The 7,080-nt window shown below is 36.0% G+C and overlaps 1 non-coding gene across 1 annotated transcript; it reads left to right on the top strand.

Moving 5' to 3' along the window:
* The first annotated feature begins 6,656 nt into the window (after positions 1-6,656).
* On the top strand, positions 6,657-6,763 carry LOC145110183 (small nucleolar RNA R71). The gene has a single exon (XR_013709563.1). It is a non-coding gene; the product is annotated as a small nucleolar RNA R71 (small nucleolar RNA).
* Positions 6,764-7,080: the final 317 nt, after the last annotated feature.

A 7,080-nucleotide genomic window follows, 5' to 3' on the forward strand; every position in this document is an offset into this window, starting at 1 on the left:
TTTCAATAAAAGTGCTTTTTAATGGTTTTATTTTTTCTGTGAAAGTTACTTTTCAGCTTAGAAACAGGTGATTGTCAGAATGGTGTAAAGTAAATTTCTGAAGTGCAAATTACAATTGGAGCAATGGCATCACATAAGTGTGGGGTGATTCCCCACAAAGAGCAGGATGGAAAACTGAAGCTGATGCTGACCAACGGGAAAGCATTATTCGAAGGATGAAGCAAGTGTTCGGCCGACACAAGTCAAATCCAACTCACTCAGCGAAAAGGAGTAATTGATCTAATAACGTAATGTGTACTTGGCCAGTATACAAAGCGTTAAATTCAAGAATCGCGAAGAGAATCCCAATAATTGCATTACGCGACGTGTCCAAATCTTATACGAGACACGTAAATGCACCTGTTCAGAGAAATTGTGCGGAAAAAGACTCAGATGCCACTTTTTCCTAAATATCCAGCTGGTTCAAAAAGAAATGAGTTACATGCACTTCAACAGCACAAACAGAAAAGTGTACCAAACACTTGTCCCACGCAGATCAGAATTTCGACCTCGCCACTACAATACCCCAGGGGAGTCTGTTCCTTTTTCTCCCTTTTTACCTTTATGTTCTTTACTTTTGCATACAATGGGGACATTGTATGATTTAAGTGTGGGGTAGGGGGTCGAATAAGGAAACCAAGCATTTTTTTGATAAAAATTGAAAAATTGAATTTTTTTTGCTAGATTCACATTTATTGAATAATGGTTTAATTTAGAAATCTAGTAAAAATTAAAAAGTTTTATTGTGTTGAAACCTAAGTTGCCAACGTTGTGTGGGATGATCCAATGTGAACTTAAATGTTTAATTGAACCAATAGTATGTTATAGTACATTTGTGGCTTCCCTGTCCTAGTGAAATCATGGAACAAAAACACAACCTTGCTTAGTTTGAGGGCCATAATACGTTTAGCATCGTGTACCAGAAATATATCCAGGAGAGCTTATGTAGTCATTGCACTCTAGACTAATATCTCTAACCAATAAGAGTTGAAGTTAAGTTCCCTTGCTTAAGCATATGTTTTTATTTTTTAGGATTTTTAGTTTGAAAAAAAAAATATTACAAAGTTTGAGAATAAGAGTCTACAAAGCTATGAAGATCAAGAAATATCATGAAGAAAAGTTCCAAAAATCAATGAAGATTCAAGAATAAAGGCAATTTGCCAAGTTATTATTGTAATTTTTATTTCTAGGTTGTTTTTCCATATGTATGCTTGGGGACTTAGTCAAAAATTACCTTGAGGTTAAGAAAGATTTCTGAGGATATATTCGGAGGGATGCATAAAATGAATGTTGTTCAAAATAAGTGAGCAAGTGTTTTTGAAGATTATTTAGGATTGGGGAAGTTTTAGGAATCATCAGACACAAATGTATGCATTGAGGTTTCGATGTAATGGCTGGGTTCAAGACGGATTGTCTTGTGCGATGTTGGTGATGAAAGTTTTGATATGATGACATGCTAAAGTCAGTTTTGCTTGAGGACAAGCAAAGTTCAAGTGTGGGGTATTTTGATATCGCAATAATTATACATATATTTCGAGCGATATTTATGTATTTTTAGCTATATTTTGGTATGATTTAAGATAAAAGGTACTTATAAAGTTTGAAATTCCATTTTACAGCTAAAAATCATTTCTGAAGAAAAATGAGAAGAAAATGTGCAAAAATCCGCAAAAAGAAGTGAAAGAAATTGCATGAAGAAAAACGAGATCAAAAAGTCAAAGAATTCAAAAAAAAAATAGCCGCGTTGGAAAGACGAGAAAACAAAATAAAAATATAAAAAAAAAGAATTTAAATTAATTAATGATGTTTAATTAAAATTAATTATTGGGAATTAATTATTTAATATCTAAATAATTTATATTAATTAAATTAATTTAATTTAATTTAAATTGGAAAAAGAAAAAAATATATATAAAAGAAACAAAAAAAATTCGGAACTAGCCCAAAATCGGAGCCCAAAACCCGGAAGCCCAAAGGTCTGATCCGTTCTCGCAGCCCAGATCCGGAAGATCCGAGCCCGATCCGGAGTTCGCCCCGCAACCATTTCGTCTCACAAGCAGAATCGATTTGCCGACCCGACTCCGATCCGACCCGGGAATTAGGATCCGCGCTTTTTTCCGATTATGACGTCATCGACAACGTCATCCGATCCGATCCATACCCGGCTTCGATCCAGCTCCGACCCGCTTATCCGATTCGTTTACTCTCACACAGGATCCACGCCTCGACCCGGTTGACGACCCAAGTCCGATCCGGTACTATTCACAGCTCTAAACGACGTTGTTTTGGCTTCCAGATTTGCCAATTCCGATTCCATTCCGTTTTTAACCATTTTTTCTCCACTTTTTCCTATTTTAAACCCATTCTTTTCCAACCAATACTCAATAATTCACCACCTTTAAACTTTCCAACCTTTTATTCCCATCTTTTTAATTCTTTTGAATTCTTTTTCATTAGATCCAATCTCAATTTATTTCTTTTTGGTATTTAATTCTTCCAATTTTTACTATAAATACCACCATTTTTCACCAAAAAAAAGAGGAGAAAAGAAAAGAGAAGACATTGCAATTATGCATTTTGATACACAAATTTCTTCCAACCTTTGAACCAATTTTCTACAATTGGGGATTCAAGAGTCAAAGAGCTAAGGAATTGAAGATTGCAGTGGCATTAGGGACTACATCGGGTTTGTTTTATCGAAATGTTTAACATTCTCAATATGTTTTCTATGTATGTTGTAACTTTAATTATGGGCTAAAATTCCCTTTGCTTTCACTTGGATAATGAAACCTTGAAAATATGATTTGATTTATATTATTCGGATATTAATTGTTATTTATTTTATCATTCATATTTGATCATTTATTTTTATACGTTGAATTTTTGTAATTAATTTTCCTATAACTAAGTTAATATTTTTAAAGGATCAATTTAAATATATTATCTTGAATCATAAATTTTTCATGACCATTGATATTTATGACTAGTGATGGACAAAATCCTAGGATTAGGTAAAATAAAATACTAAAAATTTAACATGTATATTTTGTATCGTATGACCAACTTACGATTCTTATTAGTTTTACGACCACTAAAATTAATAGTTTGATCAAATGTTTGCATGATACGAATTAATTATTGTTAATAAAATTGTTAATTGCATGACCATTGTTTTTAATTATTTTTATTATCAAAACGGTAAAAAATTAGATCATGATTTTTAACCAATTTTAGAAATTGGTAAATAACTAATAATATCCATTGCACTTAATATAAATCATTCATTACTAAAATGTGGAATTAAATCTAAGTGAAAGCATCCTTATCATTCTTGATTCTTAAAAACCAATTCTTGTTCTATATTTATTCTACACTTTAATTGTTAAAATTCTCATTATTTGTCTTGTTACTAAAAATTCCCCCAAGTTACTTATCTTTTAAGTTAATTAGCGACAAATAGTCTAAACGTAAATCATACTCGTTTCCCCAAGTGTTCGACATCCGTTCTTACCATTGCTATATTACAACTCAATTAGGTACACTTGCCTAAGTCGTGTAGTAAATTCTAGCATCGGTAATTTCAACCCTATAAATTTAAGACTAGTGAATTTAACACATCAGCTCACCACATCGATCGGGTTGTTTTCCTGCTAAACCGCTCGTCTAGGAGCCATGCCTGAAATCAAAAACAAACAAAACAAACCAAAACACCCAAAGTATTACATTAAAAACAAAACAGAATTTTGACAGCCCAGGAACCACGACGTGGACTAGCATTCCACGTCGTGGTGCGCAGTCAGGTCGTGAGAACAGATCGAGTATTGTACAGTCAAAATTTATCAAATATCATACTTGGGGTTTGTTTATTCCACTAACCTAAGGCCATGCAAACTGAAAACACCAACTAATTCAACAAATTTAGGATTTTGAATTTCTAAATAAACCCTAACTCTTAAAATGCATAAATTGTAAGCAATAGCAAAAATTAAGGGATGAAAAACATACCGAATGAAGTTAAGGGACAAAAGATTCAAGAAAATTGGAAGGAAAATGGAGGAAATCGGTTGTGGGGCTTCTTCACTTCGTGCAACAGATTAAAAAAATGGGAAATAATGGGGTCAAAGTGTTTATGGACTGGTCCCCCCCCCCCCCCGGTGACTTTTAACGGCCACGTCGTGAAAGGCTAAACCACGACGTGGTTTTTATAATGGGCTAAAACTATTCCAGTCCATCTTAATTTAACCTATTGGGCTGAGAAACTAAGCTATTGTAAGTCAGTCCACGTAATTCATCTATGACCACTACGTGGAGCACAAGCCCACGACGTGAATTTAGTCTGGACACAATAATCAATTTAGTTAATTATATTTGTTTATTTTAATTGTTTTCCACTTGATTCCAAAGTTCCCCACATCTAATTTTTACCAATTAAAAGTTTTTAAGATGACGAATTGATCACTTTCCTATGAAAAAAAAATTGCAAAAACTAAAAAAAAAAATGCAAACCAAACTCGGGTTGCCTCCGGAGAAGCGCTTCTTTTTGATCGAGTTGTGAGCCGGACTCCGTGCCTTCTACGTTGAATCTTCAGACGAGTCCATCACCAGCTGGATTTTCTGCTCCTTCCATCGCCTTTTGTATGCTTCAACACGTCGAATGTACGCCTTTTTCGAATTTTCCTTTTTAGTCTTCGCCTCGTCTATATCAAGCTTCCTTTTGGTTCTTTTTGTTTCTAATCTTTATTCATTCTTCTTTAGCTCAATAGGAACCTTCTCTTCTTTTACCACTGGAATCGTTTCCTCTGAGATAACCTCGTGTTCATCACTCAACAAATCATCTTCTTCCTTGCTCACCCAAGTTGTTGGTTTTGTGTAGGTAATGACTTCAACGAAAAACGGAACGGATGCTCTTGGTTTGGTGCGTTTCACTTGATGAATTGTCTTGATTTCTTCCTCCATTAGCTTCTCCAATTCTTCAAGATCATTATATTCATCCATATTAAACACCTCACCTTTTACATCTTCTCCTTGAAAACCATCTTGTATTCCAAATGTCTCCTCATTATCACCAACCCTCAATGTAAGCTTCGATTCACGAACATCAACTAAAGCTCTAGCAGTATTAAGTAGAGGGCGACCAAGAATAATTGGGACATTCACATCCTCCTTCATATCTATAATCACAAAATCAACTGGGAAAACAAATTTCCCAATTTTAACAAGGATGTCTTCTACAATTCCCCTCGGGTGAGTCACCTCGGATGGTCATCTTTGTACCCTTCATTTTCTGAATATTCAGCTTTTGATAAAATGAATATGGCATCAAATTTATGTTAGCCCCAGAATCGGCTAAAGCATAAGTCTTCAAGTTGTTACCAAACTCACATAGAAGAGTGAGGCGTCTAGGATCTCCCATCTTCTTAGGTATGTATCCCAATACCACTCTTGAACTTTGCTCACTAAGAATTACTTTGGAATTCTTCTTTAATTATTGACGAGTGTCCATAAGATCTTGTAGGAACTTCGCGTATTCTGGAATTTTTGAAAGTGAATCGATAAAAGGAGTATTAATAGGAATACCCTTTATTTGCTGAATAAATTCCAGATGTTCCCTTTCCAGTGGACTGAGATGTGCTCGAGACGGAAACGGAAAAGGCGGTCGGTAAGCCAGAACGGAATCTTAATTTTCCTGTTCAGACCGGTCCCACGTCGTGGGCTTGGTGGGCTCACGACGTGAGTCTGGTATTTCAGCAACCATTTCGTTTTCAAGCTTCGACTTCTTTGGCTTTGGTCCGGATGGCTTTGGTTCCACTTCTAGTGCTTCTAGGAACTCAGAGATGGCCTCTTCTTCAGTATCAATCATCATTACATGGGATTGAGTATTCTTTTCGGGAAATTGTGAGGATAATTTGTTGCTCACCAAAGTAGTTAATTGGCTAACTTGGACTTCTAAATTATGGATCGATGCTTGATGATTTCTTAAAGAGGCTTGCTGGTCAATCATCATTGTGTGCTGTTCTTTCATCATTTTCATGTGTTCCTTTAGCACTGCATCGGTGTCATCATGCCTTTTCTCGGAAGCTTCCATAAATTTGGTCAAAATGTTTTCCAAGTCTACTTTCTTTTCGGCTGGTGGTTGCTCTTTTTGGTAGATGCCTCGGCCTGTCTGCTTATATTTTTCTTCCTTTTGCCTCTTGTATTCATCATATGGCAGCCACTCTTTCTTTGGTTTTCTCCAGTCCTCATCATACTTATCCCCACTCGAGTAGCAAACTTGAGCCTTTTTGTACCCGTTATCGTCTAAACTGCAATCCTTGGTCAAGTGTAGACCATTACACCTTTCATATCCAACTCTTATTGCATGAATTGATTGGTCCGTTTGGGTCAATATCCGGTCCATGTTATTCAACATCGCCATTTCTTCAGATTGTGCACCCCCATTGCCTTTGGTTCCATCTTGTCTTGGGTTGTGGTACTCATGAGAGTGTTTTGCGAATTCTTCAATTAGCACCTTGATCTGATTAAGATTCTTCTTCGTGAGAGGGCCTTGCGAATCAAGGAGTTTTCTAGTCATGACATTGACCCCATCATAGAAAATATACATCTCTTGCTGAATATTAAGGTCATGTTGAGGATAATTCCTTAACAATCCTTTGTAACGCTCCCATGCTTCGTATAGTGACTCCCCCGGCTGTTGCTCAAAGTTGGCTATTGCCTTCTTGAGTTTTTCTATCTTGGATGGTCGGCAAAATTGTTCTAGAAACTGCTCACGCATTTGAATCCAAGTAGTGATTGTACCAGGTGGGAGTGCTTTCAACCAGTCTTTTGCAGCTCCTTTGAAAGTAACTGGTAGCATCCTTAGCAAGACAGTATCTCTATTGATATTTAGGACTTTGAAATAGTCAGCAATGTCGTTGACCTCATCTAGATGTTTGAAAGCATCCTCATGATCCTTTCCATAAAACGGAATATCCTTTAGTGCATTAAGGATGTCGCCCTTCAACTCGAATGTGGCAGTAGCAGGAATCGCGGGTTGTACTAATC

Source organism: Lactuca virosa, chromosome 4 (genome assembly GCF_052849685.1).
Source record: "Lactuca virosa cultivar CGN04683 chromosome 4, Lactuca_virosa_CGN04683_v6, whole genome shotgun sequence".
NCBI classification, from domain to species: Eukaryota; Viridiplantae; Streptophyta; class Magnoliopsida; order Asterales; family Asteraceae; genus Lactuca; species Lactuca virosa.